Source organism: Dasypus novemcinctus, chromosome 7 (genome assembly GCF_030445035.2).
Source record: "Dasypus novemcinctus isolate mDasNov1 chromosome 7, mDasNov1.1.hap2, whole genome shotgun sequence".
In the NCBI taxonomy this organism is placed as follows: Eukaryota; Metazoa; Chordata; class Mammalia; order Cingulata; family Dasypodidae; genus Dasypus; species Dasypus novemcinctus.
The window spans coordinates 66,589,142-66,611,496 of NC_080679.1; the positions used below are offsets into that span (position 1 = coordinate 66,589,142).

At 37.8% G+C, this 22,355-nt stretch overlaps 1 non-coding gene across 1 annotated transcript; it reads right to left on the reverse strand.

The window, feature by feature from the left end:
* Positions 1 to 22,002: 22,002 nt before the first annotated feature.
* On the reverse strand, positions 22,003 to 22,137 carry LOC111760083 (U4 spliceosomal RNA). The gene has a single exon (XR_002793880.1). It is a non-coding gene; the product is annotated as a U4 spliceosomal RNA (small nuclear RNA).
* Positions 22,138 to 22,355: the final 218 nt, after the last annotated feature.

A 22,355-nucleotide genomic window follows, 5' to 3' on the forward strand; every position in this document is an offset into this window, starting at 1 on the left:
TTCCATAATGTTTATGAATTGGCAAAGAAAAATTTAAGGTTGATTTGTGTGTATGTGTTTTCTGAGCTATAAGTTCTGTATGTCCTACTTCTACTGAAATAGGATGTTCTGTAAAGAAAAAGTGAAGATTTGGTTCACCCAAATTATGCTCATCCTCTTGGTGCCTAGAAAATGCAAGCACTATTTGGTGGCATATTTCTCAACTCACTGAAGAGAGTTCTTATTTGTATGCATGTGCATAATGGCCAATTAGAGTCATTTCAAAGGAGGTAATAGGTTGGATTTAAATTCAAAACTCCCCTGCTCTTATTTAACAGCCAAACACATGGGAATCCATTTTCCACTGAAGACCTCTTTTTTGTGAAGGTATCTGCAATGCACCGTGTTTACCTGGCTCATGTTTAATCTGAAGTCAGTAAAAAAGTCTCTAATCAGAATACAACTGAGCTAAGGAGTGAGCCCAGGGATGGATGGGACTGTTGTGGAAACTGTGTTTGTCAAAAATTTTCTCTACATTAGATTTAATTCTACAAATAATTTTTAAATGACTATTGTATACAAGGCACAATGTAAGTTGCTGCAGAGACTGCCCAGATGAAAAATCAGTTTCAGCGTAAGAAGGAATGCCAAGATCAGTTTGCAACCTAATACAAGGTGATAATAGAACAACTGCTGAGGAGTTTGGAGATCAGAGGGGGATCACATTCATCTTAGTAGATGATATAAGGCTCCATGGACTATATTCATACGATGGACTTCAGAAAGAGGAAGATTTTGATAGATTTGTGGAAGGGGATATTCTAGCAGAGGGGAAACAAGAACAGCACAGGCCTGGGGAAACAGGCTGGGCTAAGCCCTGGAACCTTACTTAATGTGGATGCTCTGGAAATTTAGCACACAAAGAGGAGACCAAAGGGAGATACTATACTATTAGAACATATTTGGGAGTCATGTTGGAGAAATCCTTGAAAACTTCAAGAAATTTATTTACTGTTTCAGTAGGCTAAAGGAGGTCTTTGGTGGAGAGTGGAGTCCTGTTTGTTTTGCTATTAAATAAGGACAGAGAACTTAGAATTAAACCATAGTTTAAAATTACAGTCTTTGGAATGGCTCATCAGTTATTTGACCCCTACATGACAAGATAGATATGGGGAGTGAGATCAGCAGTTAAGTAGAACTTATTGTAGTAAAATAAGCAGGAGATAGTCTGGGTCCCAAATTGCTCCCCTCCTCCATTTGACCATGAAACTAACAATACTAATATCTATGTATTAAATCCTGTTCTTATTATGTGACAAGGGCTTCACTTACTAGCTTTTCAATTAATTCTCACAACCGCCCTATGAGTTGGGTTCTGTTATCATTTCCATTTTAAAGATTAAGTAACTAATGTCCAAAAGCCAAATGAAGTACCTCGGAGCAGGGTTGGACTCACCAGGCTTCCTGGGCTTGAACACTACTCTCTCCTGCCTCCCACTTGAACACAAGTCCATTTGTCGAAGCAGAGCCTTACCAGGGCCACATAACTCACCTCCTCCTGACACCAGCACAACTGCCCTCAGGGAACTCTGTGGCGCGTGTTAAGAGTCCTCCATGTCTGAGACCACCTGGGAAAGCTGATGCATAGCATGGTGGTTAATAGGTGGGTGCTGGGGACGAGCAGCAAGGCTCAAAATCTGCCCCTCACCACGTAACAGATATGTGACTTTGGACAAATTCCCTGCTCTTCCTTGGTTTATTTCACTTGTAATATAAGGATCATAGGGGTCTCCCTCATAGGCTTGTTTTGAAGATAAAATGAGGTAATACCTCTAAAGCATTTAAAATTTTACCTAGCAAATAGTGAGTACTCAATAAATGGTACCTATTATCATTTGCAGCAAAACACTAGACTCAGTCCCATGGTGCTACAAAATAAATTGGAAAGAGTGACACAGAAAACAAACATTATTTCCTTTATTTGTGGGCATCATTGTACTATTTGTATTTCCTTTTCTCTGTCATTGGACTCTAGTCTTTATGTCTGTGTACTTAAGTACAGTCCCTGATAGAATAAAATACTTTCCAAGAGACCCATAGAAAGGCAGAGGCAAAGGCAAAGCAACTGAAAATATGAATTTCTTTCAGCCCTCTGACCACAGGATCACAAATCATTTGCAATATACAAAATAAATTTCACCCTAATCACTTCTGTACTCTAAGTGCACACTAAAAGCAGGGAGTGGGAGAAGAGAAGGGGGGATTATAGTTATCCCACTTTAAGAACCACTTGCCTCATGGAACTTTCATCTATTCCATTTAAAAGGTAGAACTGTTCTTTTTTGCAGATGCTCTGCTTGGTGATAACTAAATAAGAAACACATGGTGATGTGGATGAGGTAAAAGAACGGAGGGGGAAGGGTGAGTCAAAGACTTGCCTGACAGCTGAGAGCTCATGTGCTCCTGTTTTGGATGAACGTTAAGTACTCTGCTTTCAATAGCATTTACAATATCATTTGGATTGCAGTTACAGAGAAGAAATGTCAATATATTTACCTATGCTTCTTGGGAGGCAGGCCTTCAAAAGCCTTAAAATACTCCATATTAGGTAGCACATGATGGCCAGGCTATCTGTGCTTCTTTGGGCTCAGATCCATGCTCATCCAGCCTGCTCTGCTCTATATAGCAGGGAATCACGTTTCCGAGGCTCCTTTGCCCTCTAGTGTCTATGGGCAAGGTATGTAGGCTTTGCCAATGGGTGCCACTGATGGAAAATTGAGGCCAGGCCAAAGGGTGTGACCTCTCCCCTTCTCTCTTTGCCTCAGGCAGCATCCTCAGCGTCAACTGAGTTCCCTCTGTGATTCCAGCTCCCAGAAGAAAGCCGCACATTCTATGGTTGCTGCTCTCACTGCACAGCACCCGCTTCTGGGCTCGGGCTACACCCCCTCCTCTGTGCCCTTCAGCCCCAGGGGTGTGGTCTGGGTTTGCTTACATTCCCTCTCTTTGAAACATTCACTTTGGCTTCTGTTTTCCTGCCTGGACCTTGACTGATGCACTGTATAATCCCTTAATCCAAATGCTGCGGGACAGGGTTTCCCTTGTCGTAAGAGCAAAGCAGGCTCTTTATTTTCTAGGATTTCCTACCTCTCATTCAGCGTCCATATCCTATTTTAGAGCTTCCTTTCAGTGTCCCAGTGGCTTCAGTGCCATCAGATTTTTGGGAATCACTTGATGGCATCCTTTTCCTTCTAACCTGTGACTTCTCAGAGTGCCACAGTGGCGAGGAATCAAAGTGAACCCACTATGTTAATACTGGACAACATTTTCATGTGGAATCCTTCCCAGGGTTATTTGCCCCAAATCGCCATTTTCCCCCAAAGCCAGAACCCTTCAAGTATAGACTATATTTTTCAGTAGCTTTTGGCTATCTTAATTTACTTGCTCAAAATCTCACAATAGAGTTTAAATCCATCTTCATTATTGTGATTATAAGCAATTAGTTGCCACCAATAGTTATTCTTTTGTAATGGTCCCTGCATTTACCATTTATCTCTCTCCTTTAAACATCCCTGCCATCCTCAAGTCCACATAACCTTCACCTGGATATTTTATGATATTCACCTGGACATATTTGTTATCCTCTAAGACAGGGGCTTTTAACTGGGGGTCCGTGAGCTTGAATTGAAATTCAAAAAAACATTCTTGTGGGGACATGTTGGTTCAGGTGTGATATAATTATTAAATAATACCCAGTAAAGTGTGGACTTAGTAAGGAGTCTGTGGTTTTTGCCTGACTGGCAAAGGGATTCATGGAACAAAAAAAGGTTAAGAATCCCTGCTCTAAGATTTCCCAGCTCTGAGCTACCCTATTTAAAGATTAATTAGCCTTGTGACGCGGACTTAGCCCAATGGATAGGGCATCCACCTACCACATGAGGGGTCCATGGTTCAAACCTCAGGCTTCCTTGACCCGTGTAGAGCTGGCCCACACGCAGTGCTTATGCACGCAAGGAGTGCCGTGCTATGCAGGGGTGTCCCACGGGTAGGGGAGCCCCACATGCAAGGAGTGCACCCCATAAGGAGAGCAGCCCAGTGCAAAAGAAAATGCAGCCTGCCCAGGAATGGCATCGCACACACGGAGAGCTGACACAACAAGATGAGGCAACAAAAAGAAACATAGATTCCCGATGACACCGATAAGGATAGAAGCAGACACAGAGGAATGCACAGTGAATGGACACAGAGAGCAGACAACTGGGGGGGGGGGGGCGGAGGAAGGGAGAGAAATAAATAAAAAATAAATCTTTGAAAAAAAAAGATTAATCAGCCTTAATGCTATTTGCTTTATTAGTACCTAATCAAAAGTTTCGATTTTTCTCCCATTGTGTATGAAAGTTGAAATTTAGCTTGCTTTTCAAGAGTCCCACAAGTGAAAATATACATAGTATATTTTATATAGTAGTGCTCACATCTTCCGACATGTAAAACATCTCTTCCAGTCATTCTGAATATCTCAAATTAGAATGTTGATGGTTTGCCTTTCAGGAAGATGGTCCCTGAGGCAGGCACGATAGTCAGCAAACAATGCACATGTTTTTGTGTCCTTCTACTTCCATTCACAGAATGTTTGTGAGTCCTACCTTGTTAGTCTAGATTTAGGTTATGGTACTAGACTGCATGGAATCTTTAGGGTTCCTGAAAGAATAAGTCAGATATAATGAAGAAGGGGACATACATACAAAGAATTGAATGTTGGTTGGAAAAATTCATGGCAAAAATAATAGTACCTCTAATTCCCCTCTCAATTACTCAGACTTTATATATCCCCTGAATTCCAGATATGAACTAGGCTCTTACAGCCTCTTTAGACCAGCAGATATCTCATAACAAATTAGATTCCTTGGGAGGGACCATTCTGGTCTGTACAAGTCCCATGAGCTAATTTGGAAATAAGCAAGGCCTTGGGATAGACAGTCATGGGGTAGGTTGGAGTTTGGTCAAGTTTGCTCAGAAGGTCCTATGGCCAAGTAACTGTTCTCTGACATTTACAACCATTAAAATACTGTACTTTAGTCTTGATACCTACAGGAGCAGGATGAGTAAGTCCACTCTTAAGATTTGAGACCTCTACAAAATAATCAAGAAAGAAAATATAAACTTGAACAGTTCAATATTATCCAAAAATAGTCTGCTAATTTATATCAGCTAAAAAGAACTTCCAAATCAGTTCCTAAATCTTTTTCTAAACAACTGTGCTAAATGTTTATAATAGTACCAAATAAACTAATTTTTTGCTGATTTGTTGCCACAAGTTAAAATTTAACGTAATTCTTTTATTAAAATCAACTTAAGGTGCAAAAGCATAGACTATAACTACTCATATGAGAAATAGCATCATGTTTTATTTATTACGGACTTTTCTAAAGATTAATGTAGAAAATCATTAAGATGGAAAAGATCACAAAAATCCTTATAGATCAGTGAATAGTTATAACATCTCACCCACAATTGATGGCATCTAAACTAATTTTTATTCTCTTCAGGTGAAGTTATACCTTGGCATTCATCATTTTTGCCCCTCTGGATCAGGCTTGTTGGCTCCTTTACTGACCAGGACTAAGCCAGAGGAAATACCTGGAGCAGCGTTACAGATGGAATCACGTTCCCCACAAAGATGTGCTCAAGTCCTAACCCCTGTTCCTGTGGCTGTGAACTCATTTGTATATAGGAGCATGGGTCTTAATCAAGTCAATGTGACTGGAATCCTTGTAAAAAGGGAGAACCTGGACACAGTAGGAGGAGTGAGAAGCAGACAGGAGACAGATGGCCATGTGACAGAGGCAGAGATTGAGTTGTGGATTCCCAGCAAGCCACCGCCAGAAGATATAAGATTTCAGAGAAAGTTGACACTTTGATTTTGGTTTTTCAGTCTCCAAAATTGTGAGACAGTAATTCCTGTGGTTTAAGCCAATCAGTCTGTGGGATCTGTTATGGCAACCATGGCAAATTATGACAAGCAGTTGGGAGTATATGTATCAAGCACCTGGGTCCTCCATTTGTGAACTCAAAACTGAATGATTACAAACTTCTACATTTCCTATGGATGACGTGACAACACACCATCCACATTATTGATCCCTCCATTTTTTCTCTTAATTTTTCCAACCTAGTGTATTTGGGCATGAAGGACAAGGGTGACAAAATTAGCCAATGTGATGACCCTGACTCTTCATGGGGCAGAAGGTCACTAGAGGGAAAAGACTTAAGCTCAGAGACCATGCATACTCATGTACATGCCACACATGTATAATATATATGAATATATATGTATATATGGATTTTTTAAACTGCAAGAGCTAGCCCCTTATAATATCCAATTGCTCACAGGACAAAATGATTACATTGATAAATATGGGGCTATCTATATAAAATTTTAGGCCTAAAAGAATTATAAAAATTGACTTAAAAAATTAGTTTTTTTCAGACACGTAAAGAAATTGTTATATAATCAAAACATAGGCAATGAGAAAAAAGGAGGATAAAAATGGTAACAGACTATAAGTTTTGCTCAGTATTTGTTCAGTCATTAAAGCAGCTGAAAAAAGTCAGGTTAAAGGCTGGGATCTTAATCATTGTAATAACTGAAAACCATGACTCTGAAGTCTAGAGAAGGAAATCCTGGAATCCATGCATGTACAAACAAAAATTTACTTATTCAGATAATAGAAGATTTTTTGTTGGTTGGTTATTTTACAAGTATTTTCCTGGCTTTTGTTGCCTAGATAAGCCCTGATACTTCATTCCATTTTGCAATTTTAAAATTTCACTTTAGTTTTAACCGGATGATGGTGTCAATAGAGATAAATGTAATATATTCATGTCCTAAACTTATGACTATCGACAAACTGTATTTAAAAGTGATTTTTTAAGATTCTCTTATTTTAGTCATAAATTCCAATGTGTTTTAATCAAATTAGGGGAAAACTGAAGTGAATTCTAGAATTCATTCAACAGAAAACTAAAGAGAAGTTTCAAGAAATGCTGAAAAATGAAAGCAGTAATGGGGAAATAGCCTGAAGACGTATTAAAATATTACAACACAATTTAAAAAATATATTGTTGAACTAGTAAAGCAATAGACTGGAATTTCCTTGGAACAAAGTAGAAACTACAGAAAATAAGACAGGCTAATAAGAATTTAATATATAAGATAACATTTCAAATTGATGAGAAAAATGGATTATTCAATAAAATATGGTGAACCCAAATTGATTATTAACATGTGTATATACAGAGTTAGATTGCTATACCACATTTTATACCAAATGCCTCCTTATAAAGTGTAAAAAAAAAAAAAAGACCATAAAAATATTTGGAGAAAATAGATGTGAATAAACTTTGAGGAAAGGACTTTTTAAACTTTGAAAATTAAACCATAAAGCATTTGATTTGTAGATTTGATGGAAATGAAAATATAAAACTTTAGATCAAGAATCATAATTTTTTAAAAAACAGAAATACTGGGGGAGGGAAACACATTTGTATCATATAATAGATATCAATTTTTTCATATATATAAATATATGGATATATTCATATATTTATAAAACATAAAATGTTTTATAAAAATATGAACTTTGGGGGATAATATCAAAACAATGCATTTTTTGTTGTGTAATCTCAGGTTGGTAGTTGCCCTAACGTGTCCATTCTAATCACTAAGACTAGTGGATTCAGCTCAGATGATTTCTTACTTGCCTTCAAACTTGCTGTCCCCAAGAAACAGAATTATATGATTCAAAGGGAGTTCCAAACAGAAAGAACAAGAAAAAAACCTGTCAATCCTAAACTAGTAGAGGGTTGGACAGAAAAATGTGGAAGTAATGGGTCAGATAAACATCTTAGCTTTTCCCTCCTGATCCAAAACCCCAGACAGGAATGGAGTTTTAGAGAGATATGAAAAAAGGGCACAAGGAGAAGATACTTGTTCCCTACTCCTAATCTGAAACTCAAAGAGAGATGTATGAGCAGAAATGGCCACCTGAAGTGTTTTTGAAGAGGACGGCTCCAGGCTTTCAGACTACCAGATATCTTTCGGTTCTTATGTGAGGTTGAGATGCCTCAGAAGCTGAAGAGTGGAGAGACTAAGCCAGTAGTTAGATGGAAGGCAACAGCGCTCCAGCTGAGGTGCAGCTGAGGCAGCCAAAGGGGGTCACGAGGCCCTGAGAAAGCCAGGAGAGCAGATCAGGAATTTCACCAGTTTCAACTTTAGTGGAAGATTCCATCAGGGAACCCAAGAACCCAGGCAGACAATAATCTTTACAGAAGATTATACCAGCACCTTTATGCCCTCTGTCAAGGTATCCCCCATAAGCACCATGCCCTTTCCCGCCACATACACACAAATACCATCAGATATCACCTCAGTGACAGAGCAGGGCGAATGAAAGTATATTAAATTCTGAACATCCATTTGATACTGAGTTTTCTTAAAATACAAGTCCATTAAGTTAGAAATAGCTGAGATACCATTAAATGGCAAAGCCACTACCACACCAAACCCCTCTTCCAAGAGTGGGGGTTCATAAAAAAGATTAAATTAGTTATAGCAAAATAATAAGCTAAATATCTTTTGTTTCTGAATAGCAATAAGGAAATTTGTGAGTATCCTGGATATACAAACCACTCCCTTAAAGCAATTAAAAAAAAAAAAGGCTAAGCACATAAAGCAAGTCACAAAAGAAAAAATTAAAAGCCTATTGCTTTAGTTTCATAGCTGCTAGGAAAAGCTCCACATGCAATGTGTTGGCTTAAACAACAGGAATTTTTTGGCTCACAGTTTTGAGGCTAGAAATTAAGGTGTCAGCAAGGGAATGTTTTTTTCCCCAAGGACGGTGGTGTTCTGGAACTGGCTGCCAGAAATCCTCGGTCTGAGGCTTGTCTGTCACATGGCAGTGCACATAGTGGCATCTTTTCCTTTCTCTTCTAGGTTGCATTGGCATCTGACTCCTGGCTGCTTCCTGTGGCTTCTCTTTCTGTGTCCAGTTTCCTCTATTTATAAATACTTCAGCCATATTCGTCCTATTTTCAAATGGGTTCACACCTACAGGAACTGGGGTTGGGAACTGAACATGCCTTTTGCAGGCATGATTAAAAATTCCCAACACTGACCATAATAAAAAAATTCAACTGCTCTAATATCTAATAAAGGAATGTATATTAAAGCAAAATGCCATTTTTGTCTAGCAAACTATTACAGATAAAATTTTTTAAATGTTCTCTGTTGGCAAAGATGCAGGGAAACTGGCCTCTGGTATAAACTGGTAAATGTTTCTGGGGAACAATTTAGGAATATATTTTTACAGCTTTAAAACTGTACGTGACACTTGAAAATAATTCCTTTTCTGGAATCTGTACCAAGGAAACTATTAAGGAGGCATATGATCACCTACCTATAAGACTTCCTTTCAAGTGATTATAGTTTCCTATTAATACAAGAATACAGATTACAATATCCTGGACATATAGCTATTGATAAGAAGAGTTGCACAGAATATTGTTGGGTGGAAGGTTATAAAACAGTACATACTTAAAAAGTGATTTAAAATAATACAGATATAGATTTAGGTAATGCAAAAAAAGGGGCACCAATGCTTTTAAGACTTTAATTCATTTGTATTTATAATAGAGAAGTGAATTTACAATTTGCTAGCCATTTTTATCTTCTGTGATAAAGATCATTCTGGAAAGAACCACCTCTTTAATTTTTTATTAGAATAGTAGGTTTACAGAAATATCATGCAGTAAATCCAGAGTTCCCATATACCCTTTCTCCCCCATATACACAGATTGGGAAGAACTGCTTCTGAAATCTCTTTTAACTAATGAAATAACTGAAGTACTAATGGCTAAGATGAATTGATCACTCACTATGTACCAGACACAAGTGTGTATGTGGCGGGGAAGGGCATGGTGCTTATGGGGGATACCTTGACAGAGGGCATAAAGGTGCTGGTATAATCCTCTGTAAAGTTTATTGTCTGCCTGGGTTCTTAGGTTCCCTGATGGAATCTTCCACTAAAGTTGAAACTGGTGAAATTCCTGATCTGCTCTCCTGGCTTTCTCAGGGCCTCGTGACCCCCTTTGGCTGCCTCAGCTGCACCTCAGCTGGAGCCCTGTTGCCTTCCATCTAACTACTGGCTTAGTCTCTCCACTCTTCAGCTTCTGAGGCATCTCAACCTCACATAAGAACCGAAAGATATCTGGTAGTCTGAAAGCCTGGGGCCCGTCCTCTTCAAAAACACTTCAGGTGGCCATTTCTGCTCATACATCTCTCTTTCAGAGTTTCAGATTGGGAGTAGGGAACAAGTATCTTCTCCTTGTGCCTTTTTTTCATATCTCTCTAAAACTCCATTCCTGTCTGGGGTTTTGGATCAGGAGGGAAAAGCTAAGATGTTTATCTGACCCATTACTTCCACGTTTTTCTGTTCAACCCTCTACTAGTTTAGGATTGACAGGTTTTTTTCTTGTTCTTTCTGTTTGGAACTCCCTTTGAGCCATATAATTCTGTTTCTTGGGGACAGCAAGTTTGAAGGCAAGTAAGAAACCCTCTGAGCTGAAGGTGGGATTATTATCAGCCCAATTTTACTGATAAGGACACTAAGGTACATAGCTGGTGCATACATCTGACAAGCTCATCAGTTGCTAAATGACAGAGCAGAGCTTTAAATGTGCATGGTCTGGATCCAGAGGCTACAATATTTAATCATTATGCTGTAGACATTTCCTAGCAGAAAGGGCACCACAAAGCAAGCTTCTATTCAACGTTCAGAGGAAAGAACAGTAATTGGATATTTTCGGGCGTGGCAAGCACCTGTCTTAGGTGTTCTTGATTGGTGAAGTCAGGTAGTAACCTTCCCCTAAATACCTATTTACATCCACAGATTTATACAGAAGCCAAGATGATTTCTGTAAGAAAATGGATCAAGATCAAAACTCATTCCCTTTGTACATTCAAACACATTAAAACAGGTCTGCTGAACTGGAGGAGCCTGGTTGAGGCCTGATTAGAGGACAGAACACTGGAGTCTGGAGAAAACTCCCTAAGCAGTGAGCAGGCCACAGCCAGCACATCTGGTCTAGGAGTCCTCTCAGCCCTTAGACCAGGCTTTCAGGTGTAGGTGGTTTTAGGAACAGTGTAGAAGTAATGTCTAACCCAGTCACCTGAGTGCTGGGAGTGTTGGTGGGGGACGGGGACGGAGTGGGGAAGCACCTATACAGACCCTGTGTGTGGACTGTAAAAATTGATTACTGATGGCTCTAACTCTCGGGCTTTGAGTTTGGAAGAAAGCCAAGCCATGTAAGACACCAAGGAGGCAGGAAAAGACTAGAGCTCAATAACTATAGGCCTTAATTTGTTGTCACAAAATAGCCTTGAAGACATTTGGTTTATGGGTATATTTGTGTTTGTTTGTTGGAGGAAATGGGGTTATGCACATGGTGTTTGAGAAAACCTATGTGAGTGGGAGTCCTATTTTAAATTCACTTTTATCAATAATTTTTAATGTTTTGCTAGTGAGCAAATACTAAATTTTTTAAAAAGAGCCAGTTTATTTTAGGAAAAAAGAATCTTAATTGTAATTACAGTTATTATTGATCTTGTTGATATTTAGATTTTCCCATGATATTCAATAAAAGCAGGTGATATGGGCTATGTGTGTATTCAAGAATAATATGGGCTGTGTGTGTATGCAAGCTCACCAAGTTCCTGGAAAAGCTCCTAGGCTCCGATAAACCAAAACTTAACCTATGAAAAAAAACCTCTCACACTTTTGCGCCAAAACCTCTCTTGGCTCAACCCTATGTGTCTCTTATATAAAAGCCACCTGAAAACCCTGCTCAGGGCTCGGTTTTTGGACTCAAGTCTGCTGGGCCCAGCAGCTGTAATAAACTTCCTTCCCACGAAGGTTTTGAGACCTGGCTTTCAATACCATGATCATAGAATCCTCCACAATGCCATAACATTTCTGGAGGCTCAGCCAGGATCACTGAGAAAGTCAGAGATGGTAACATTTAGTTGCCCCTCTTGGATCCCCTGTGGAGACTGGGAGGGCCCCAGTAAAGCCCCTTCCCTCTGGACTCTCTTAGTCCAGTATAAGGTAGCAGCCTCCACCGAGGACCTCCCAGGGAACTGTAGGCACCAAAAGGTCTGGAGGAGACCCTGGAAATGAAGTAGAACTCTGCACATCAGACAGGTAAGTCCCCTGGAGGCATAGGGAAAGCCTGACTCTGAAAATCAGAAGGGGAGCCTAATCACCTCCTGAGAAGACCCAAGTACTCCCAAGAGGAGAGGAAACTGTCTTCTCCAAGTCTGAGAAAGGAAGGGAAGGAGGGTGGTTGTGTGCATGTGACGGAGAAGTGAGAATGTGTGAGATGCAAAGAACCATTGTGGGGTGAGTGCGCAGTCCCAATCTGCAGTTCCATGGGGGTCTCATATGGTGAAAGGCAGTGGAGGAGCTCTGTTAAGGGCCCTTCATCTGAGATGGGGGGCTTATACTGTCCTGCCATACTGCTCTAAGTCCCCATGAGGGGAGTGGTGGGAGACAGATGAAGCAAAAGGCTGAATGTATGTTGCACAGTGCCAACACAAGGCAGGAACATGGGAAACACACATAGTGGGACCTGGCTAGGTTGCATGCTGAAAACTTTTACCTACATTTTCACCTTCTTGCCACTAAATTTCTCTTTACAGGTTTGTGTTAGAATACTTTGGAATGTTAAAAACACTTAATAAAAATAATAATGCCACAAGTTAGCATTTGGTTTACCTTTGCTAAGGTAGTAAAGGTTTGGCGGTAGTGGGAGAGCTTTCATGGGTTAGAGTCCCACTCGCTTGCTCCCTTTAAGGGGAAGCCTGATGTCTTTTTTGTGCCTTTATTTTGGCTGTTCTCTCTCTTTCCACTGACTTGGAAAGTGAGGCATCAGTACCCCAGTGCTTCCCACTAGGATGCATCCTGAAATATTGGTCTAACTTTGGGGGATCTTGGTTAAAGAAAAATTAATTAATTTTTGTAACGAAGCTTGGTCTAGATATAGATTAGATGACAGAAAAATTTAGCCAGAAATTGGTCTTTGAATTTTAATACTATACTGCAATTAAACTTGTTTTGTAAACAGCAAAAAAAAAAAAAAAAAAGTTGGCAAAAGGTCCCATATGTTCAAATCTTCTTGGAGTTATAGAAAAATAATGGAGCCAAAAAGTTGCAAGTTAATACTATGTCAGACCCTTTAGCCCCAGTCAAAGATCTTAAAAGCAATTAAAAAAAAAAATGTGAAATGATGAAAAGCTTGGAAATAACCATACCAAAAGAGTAAGAATTATAAATCAAATTAGCAAACTTTGTTTCTGTTGTTGTATTTTAGTTCTTTTGTGTTTGTCTGTTTGTTTACTATAATTTTCATGCCTCCAGATGCTAATATTAAATTATGTGGAGTGGTGAACTTTAGTCAAATTAGGACTCTGGGATGCCAGATCAGTCAACTAAAAAGGTGCTTCTTCATTCTTCCTAAAGTAATGGGTGTAGCTCCTAGCATACCAGCAAACTCCCCACAGGAGTCTCTTCTCAAGAATCAGGAAATTCTGGCTACTGCTGGTCCATGTGTCCACAGTATAACCAAAAACAGCCTCTGTATAAAATGCTGAATTCCAGTTAAACCAATGTAAAAAAGGAGGACAGATAAATAAAACTGAGGCCCAGCAACCTCATGTCATGTCTCCTTAAAAAAATGAGGAAATATACCTCAAACTTCTCAGTTTAAACTCCACTGTGCCCATAAAAGGTATGAATAGTGATCAAGATAAAGAGAGCTCATATGCCCTCAATTAATATCAAAGAGTTCCTGAAAATGCTAAAGGTATAAAATTCTCTCTTCTGTTTTAATCTGTGCTTAACTCTTCATTCAACTTTAACTTTGTCAGTTTGCTTATGCCTTGGAAATCATATTTGGGGTTTACCTATTTGAAACTGGATAATAGTGAAAGGTAATCTAAAAATGAATCTTTAAATGTCAGTACTGTCTTGCTAGTGGATTTAATGCATAAATCACAAGTAGAATTTATTTAATTGCTGGAAAAGCAGAGAAACTTCACAAAGTTGTTACTGATAAAATTCTTGTGGCTTAGTTAATAAAAAATACCCAATTTACCTTAAAGTAAAAACTTACTAAAAACTGTAACTAAATTTTAACCTTACCTTTGCTCATGGTCACTTCAAGCCTAGCCTCACCCCTTGCCTTTGCTAATGGTTATTTCACAGTTGAGATTATTTATAGATGCCTTTATATTATAAAACAGCAGAAGAATAATAACTAAAAAGATATTTGGGTAAAGTTAGCCTAACAGCCTCTGCTCCTATGGCTCAGGGGAAAACAAACTTGAGACGTCCCTGTCTCCTGTCCTACTGCTCCCTGAGGTTTAAATAGCCTCAGTGAATATACATATAATTAGTCTTGCTCATCCAAGGTCTGCTAAAGTCAAAGTAAAATATAAGATTCTAAAGCAAAAGAAAATTGTATGAAAGCACTGGGAACATTTCAGTTATAAGCCATTAATTAAAAAGCAAAATTCTTGTGCAAAACTGCATGGTAATAGTGCAAATTAAAAGAAAACTTTCAACACTCTCAAGTGAGTCCTTGTAGAAGCATCAAGCCTTGGGCTACTAGACCTCAGAAATCTGCACTACCTTCCTTTATATGAAGCCACAAAGGGGGGAAATTCCCCTAGTCTGGGGAAGCCAGCAAAGGAAAGCCTTCAAGGAGATCTTTCAAAAGTTGATTTACAGTTAAACTTGTATTGCAAAAGAATGACAGTTTTAAATAACTAAGTTGTGTTTCTGTGTCAAACTATTCATGTCTGCCTATTTGCTCAGTGTATGTCTTCATACATTGGGATGAAAATATCAAATTAACAAAAAATTCTTTAAAAGCTCTATTCAAACTGTTAAAAATTAAATATGTGGTTATATATGTGATGAATATTCCTAGAGCCCAAATTAGGCTAAAACAGAAAAGTCATATAGAAATCTAAATATAGCAACTATTGAAAAAGAGAAAAGGATTTTCCTTTTCCTGAGCTCTTTAATCTACCCAGCCCTCAGGGCCTTGTCTTTGCAAGAGCACTGAGGGAGGGGCTAGGTGTAACAGACTAAAACTTCTAAGCAAAGGAATTAAGAATCAGTTTATATTAAAAAGGGGTTTAGCCCCCTGTAAAGAAATTAAAAAATACATTCTTTGCATAAACTATAACAGTTTATTTAGGTTCGGTGTTATCTCTTTGGTTTATAAAATACCAAGTTAATAAATTAACATTATATGTATTAAATCTTTAAAATGATGAAAATTTTAAGTTCATATCTAATGAAATTAAGTTAAAGAAATGTAGATCTGTCCTTTCTTAAATGCATAAAGTAAAATCCATCGGTTGCTAATTTTAATCTAAGGTAAATTAACCAGTCTATGTGCTTGTGGTTAATTATAAAGAGTTTGTAAGAGCAACTTCCAAACTAAACCATTTAAATGGCTAGTTCTAAGAAGTCATTATTAACTAGAAACCTAAATTGATTTTAACAGTAAAAAGTAACTTCATAGCAGTGAAACCTGTCTAGAAGCCACCTCAATGTGCATATTCAATGGTGGTAATGAAAAGTTACCTTGATTCTATTGGGAATCTTCAGTTTTCATCTTAAAAATGGAAAAAGTAGTTTTTCCTCTACCACTAAATTAAGAATACCTGCTAATTAACATCCTCGTGGTAAAAGTGTAGGAGTAAGAAGCAAAGTACTACAAAATTACACATTGCACTGAAAGTGTTTAAAAGGTGTATAAATATCAAGAGATAGACTTCAGCATTGTCAAACTCTCTTGTGCATTCCAACCAGGCCTTCAATACACTGCAGGTTGCCTCTCCATTTGAGTTATTGGCTAGGTTGGTCACTGACCCCTAAGTAGTGTCTATGTCAAAGTCAGTTGTTCCCTCTAACTCTAGCCCAAATGCCTATTGCTAGAGGGCAGACAAACCAAACATCCCTTTAAGAAATTGCATCTGTTTTCATCTCCTTTAGCTTAAATAAAAAAGGCAATGCTTCTTCCCATTCTACTGAAGGAAGAATACTGTTTCCCATCAACTTTGGGAAAGATGAAGCCTTCACAAGCATCAGACCTTTTCTACTTCTGTGGTCCAGTGTTCCCTTAGTGTGACTATATATTCTCAAAATTCTAATCAAGTTTATTTCTTCCAGAATCAACATCTTATTAGCCATATGGAAACTTCATCCAGAATGCCAGATCTGCCTTCCTTCAACTGAGATAAAATAGCAAGAGAGTTTTACATCTTGTCAGGTAGGGCCTACTGCCCCCAACCAGCAGGAAGTTGCTACAGAAAAGAATGATCATCTCCCTTCAGCACCCCTTTAAGATTAAAGGTGTAAATTCTCTGAGGGGTGAATGAAGCAGGCTAGTAAAATAGGGAATAAGTAGACAAACCTGAAACCTGGCAAGAAGTCCACACAGACATCAATAACTCCCAAGATGGCTGCTGGAAGACTCTCCCCAAAATTCTGCCACTTAAAAAAAGATTTCCTCCAGAAGCCAGGAGAAGCACCAGATAATCCCCAAAGACTTTATCTTTGGGGCCTCCTGGAAGATTGATGGGAAAAGTAAGCAGTCAAAGTGGTGAGCAACTGGAATTCCTCCCATACTCTCATCACACTTTCCTGCTTCCTCCCCTTAATAATAGCTAGGGTATGTGCTTTGATAAATAATGCAGTAAAAACATGAACAGCCACCCACCTCATGGCCCTGTATATATACTAGCCAGTCCAAGAGGACTCTGACAGTAGTGATGCCCAAGCTTAAGGAATTTAGGCAGGCATCAAATGGGGGAATAATATGGGCTGTGTTTGTATTAAAAAAATAATATTATTGTGTGTGTATTAAAGCTCACCAAGTCCCAGTAAAGCCCCTAGGTTAAAAAATACTGAAACCTAACCACATTTTAAAAACACCCTCATGCTTTTGCACCAAAACCTCTCCTGGCCCTCCCCCATGTGTCTCCTATACAAAAGCAACCTGAAAACTCCACTCGGAGCTTGGTTTTTGCACTGAAGTCCACCAGACCCGGCCAGCTGTAATAAACTTCCTTCCCACAAACATTTGAGTCCTGGCTTTCAATACTGTGATCATTGAATCCTCCTCAATGCTGCAACACAGGCAATTTGTAACCTATGCTTACCCAAAATGAATACATTTTCCTTTGGCCTTTAATAAGATTCACAATTGCAATGTTCTATTATTTATCAGCTCAGATGAATATCTTCATTGAATGAACATGGAAGAGAAAATTCTGTGAATATGTTTTGGAGTTAAAACATAAAAGGTGCTTATAAAAAGGTGTTCATGTCATTAAGGTTTTATTATTTGAAGCTCATGTTGTACCCCAAACCTAGTAACAAAAGAGACAGATTAAATCAGATTGGGACCCAGTGCTATTACACGCTGGACTACAAAATGACCTATAGTTTTTTCAGGAAGTTAAATTGTTGGCAAACAACCAAGTTCTCATGCAGCAAAGCAATGAATGCAAATGAGAGAACTTCTATTCACGGTGCAATTCAGCAGTGAAGTCTTCCTTCCTTCACTATCAAAGAGCAATGCAAATGTGGATTTTAGCATTCATTTATCAACTGTTAACAGCCATGAAATGAGCTAAATTTTCCTCTGGGTCTCCTGGAGAAAGAGAACACACTAGTTCACCCTATGACTATACTTTTCTGTTACCCCATTAATTATGTATCATCATCCATCTGGAATCTAAGCCCCCTCTTGATCTAGAGGTGGAGGGGACATCGCCATCCCAGGGTCCACAGAATGGAGGAATAAATATGGACTAGAGTGGACTTACTGATATTCTACTATAAAACTATTGTGACTATTAATAGAAGAAATTGTAGCACTAAGGTGGAGAAAGTGGTCACAGTAGTTGCTGAGGGCAGGGAATGGGTAGAAGAGATGTGGTGTGAGGACATTTTTGTGATTTTGAGTTGCCTTAGTGATACTGCAGGGTCAGATGCTGGACTTTATATATCCTGCCATGGCCTACTGAATGTACTGGGGAAGAGTGTGAACTACAGGGTAAACTATTATCTGTGTGGTGCAGCAGTGCCCCAAAATGTGCTCACTGAGTGTGATTAGGGTGCCGTGATGATTAAGGAGGTTGTTGGAGTGGGAGGAGTGGGGTTAGGGGGTGGAGGGTATACAGGAACCTCTTATATTTTTTAGTGTAACATTTTTTTGTGATGTATATATCTTTAAAAAAATACAATTTACAAAAATGATGTGGTGGGGAGTAAGGAGTGGGTTGTGTGGTAACCGCTTATGTTTTTTGTTTTTTTATATTTTTTAATGTAACATTCCTTGTGATATATTAATTTTTAAAACATTTTTAAAAAAGAAAAAAATCATTAAAAAATTATGTATCAGTCAGGATTTGTGTCATATCATATATATCATTACATTTTGGGAATCCACAGGGCTTGGTAATATGCTCAGAATGACCAACCTGGAAAGTTCCTCAGAGGGAATTTGGAATGATGACATTTATAGTCAAAGGAATTGGAAAGATCATATAACAAACATCTTTCATTTTACAGTAGAAGAAACATTTGGAGACCTAAAGAGATCAAGAGTCACAGAGCTAATTATGAACAATGCCAAAACTAGAACCCAGACCTTTTATTTTCTGAACTAGTTCCCAGTGAATCCTTTTTTAAACCTTCACATTTCAGCTCATTAAGAAAGATTGCACTTTAACCTAGTTCCAATATTTTGGACTCAGAGTTATTACAAATCACTCTTCATCACCCTGAAAATTTTACCATTAAACTATTTTTTCCAAAAAAAAAAAATTCCTGGTGTGTTTTTTATTCATTGATTCTATTCAATAATTTAGAAGTTTCTCATGTTCCAGGCATTATATTAATTTTATGCTTAAACAATACCACCAATTAGGTTAGGAGATATCTAAGAACTAAAGGTTTGACTTTAAATCACAAGAACAAGTTTCTGTTTCCTTTGTTACTGATTATGCCTACCTGGATCACTACTGAGTAGCCTCATTGTTTTGGGCCCACCAAAACCTAAGAGAATTAGTCACTTTGTATCCACAGAAAAGTCATGAAGAGCCTGAATTTTCTTTAGTGTGTCTTGCCACAAACTCCAGAAAAATCCAGAGGCCCATGTTGCTATGTGAAGTAACAGCATGCAGGTTCCCTATTTTAAGTGGTCAGGGAAAATTATAATCCAGTAGGCATTGTCTAAAGCATCATCCAAGCTTCCCAATGGCAGTGAAAGTGACTTGGTGATTCCTGACCCCCCAAGCCAGTGCTAATGCTTGTATAGACTTTCCCTGTTTAAGTGATACTGTATGTAAACACAAAGAAGGGTTTGACTATTAGATAACAAAATAAAAAAAATACATCCATTTAAAATGAATTTTTAGAGTCCAATCTCAAAAATAGTGATTGTTAATTTTATTAATTTTTTATTATTTTATTTTTAACATTTTTATTTAATCCAGTATATCAACATATTATCATTTAGCCTCTAATCAATAAAAAATTAATGAGATGTTATTTTACATGATTTTTTTCATACTATCTTCAAAATCTGACATGTATTTTACACTTGCTGCACAGCTCACTTTACACTCAGCACATTTCAAATATTCAGCAGTCCCACATGGCTAGTGGCTGCTGTGTGCGACAGTACTGACCTAGAGGGTTTATTTCTATGGTTTTATAGCAGGGATTCTTAACCATTTTTGTTTCATTGGCCCCTTTGCCAGTCATGTGAAAACCATGGAATACTACTAATTAATTGCATACATTCATAAGTGAAGTAAATTGGAGATTTCAGTTAGAGGTTAGAAAAAATAAAGATACTAAGTTGATTTTTTTCAATTCAAACTCATAGACCCCCTGAAATCTTGGTTAAGAACCTGTATTTTAAAGGAATGTTGCTCAAGGTGCTAAGGAGTCACAAAACTAAATGCCTACCCCTGCTTTCAGGTATGTTAATCTATTTTAATCTGAAATGTCTATAAATATATCTAGGCTAAAACTTCCTTTGAACGATTGTTAAATAAGGTGAGTAAGAAAAGTTGTCATAAAATGATTCTTTTAATATTTTGAAAGGAAACAAACTCTAACAAGTTAAATAAGGAAGAATCTAAGATAAAGCATAAATCCTGGCATGAAGATTGGGCAAAAATATCATCTGAAGAGCAGTGTTCTGTCAAAACCATTTCCTCTGTGCCTCAAGAGTGCCACTGAGGAATCATCCCAGAAATTAAGATACTGTGCACCTACTCTACACAATATCATGTGAAATTATTTTACAAAGGACCTAGAGGATAGATAAAAGAGAAATATTTTTATGAGTCTAAAATTTGTGTAATCCATTTGATATTGAACATGAATTGATTAAACATCTGTGTCCTTAAATCAATAAGTCAGAATTTATCTAATCATGAAACACAAATTATCATAAATCTTTGCAAATTTGATAATATAATCTCAGTTTGAAATTCATGTATTCTCCCATGAAAAGGACACCTTCAGAAAGGGTTCAGCAGACAAGATTTAACACCTTGCAGTGAGACTCCCAAACATCATGAGTAGTGCCTGGCCATTCCCAAGGTCAACCAGGAGACTAAGAACACCGTGAGTTCAGTAATAATAAGGTATCAGAAGCAAATGTGAAGTCCCAATTCTGATATGGAGTAAGTTCAGATAAGTGCAACACAAGAAATATTCCACTAGTTAAGGGTTACCACTAGTTTTTGAGTCTGATATCAGAAACAAAGGCATGACAGCTGTAATTTACTAAAATCAAGAATGTAAAGGAGGGAGTGGAGATGGCTCAAGTTACTGGGCACCTCCTTCCCACTCGGGAGGTCCCAGGTTCAGTTCCTGGTGCTGCCAAAAAAAAAAAAAAAAAAGTACAGGAAACTGTTTCAATTTCTTCCGACTGAGCATTCAAGCATGTATTACAAAATTTTCGGTCATCTCATATTCTCTAGTATAAAATTCTCTATCCTTTCATCCATCCACCCATCCATCCATCCATCCTTTATCTATCTGGTGGTCTTAATCTGACTCTTGGTTTCCAGATTTTGGTACCTAGATTTCAGCAAAACCAGATGAAGAACACTCCTTAGAACTCTTTCATTCTTTTATTCTCTCTTAGTTTTTAAAAATATAATAGCTTAATTGAAATATAGTTGATCCATTTTTAAGTATGTAAACACCATCACAATTAATTCAATAACATTTTCCTCACCCAAAAAGAAAGCCCATACCCATTTGTAATCAGTTCCACATCACTCCAAACCCACAGCTCAAGGTAATCATTATTAGTCTTTTTTTGTCACTATGTATTTGCCTATTCTGGCCAAATTCATAAAAATGGGAACATACAATATGTGACCTTTTGATCTGGCTTCTTTTCCATAGCATAATGTATTCAAAATTCATCATTCGGTAGCATGAATCAGTACTTCATTCCTTTTTATGGCTAAACAATATTCCATCATATGGCTATATCACGTTATTTATCCCATTCCTGACTTGATGAAAAATGGATTGTTTTTACTTGGGGATTATTATGAATAATGTTGCTATGAACATTTGTGTACAAGATTCTGTATGGATATATGTTTTCATTTGTCTTAGGTATATACCTAGGAGTGGAATTGCTCAGTCATATGGTATCTCTATGTTCAAGCTTTTGAGGAACTCCCAGACTATTTTCCAAAGCAGTTGCCTCATTTTACATTCCTAACAACAGTGTATGAGGGTTACAATTTCTCCACATTCTCACTAACACTTGTTTTCCCATGTTTTTTTTTTTTAATTACCATCCTAGTGGTTGTTAAGTAATACCTCATGTTTTGTTTTTTGTTTATTTCGGTCTCTGTAGAGACTGTCAAAAATTGCCAATGCCAACTATATTTCAAGTCATCATGGCGGGGTAAAATTTTTCAATCAGCAATAATCATGTCTGGGATAAACCTCATTGGCTACGATACTGCCACTGTGCACAGCTTCATTGTGGTTTCTATCTGTGTGTTCCTAATGGTCAGTGATATTGAGCATATTTTCATATGCTTGGTAGTCATTTGTTTAACTTTTTTGGAGAAATATCTATTCAGATCCTTTGCCCAATTTTAATAGGATTTTGGGGTTTTATTAGATATAAGTCCCTTATCAGTTATATAGGATTTGAAAAAATTTCTCCCATTTTGTGGGTTAACTTTTCACTTT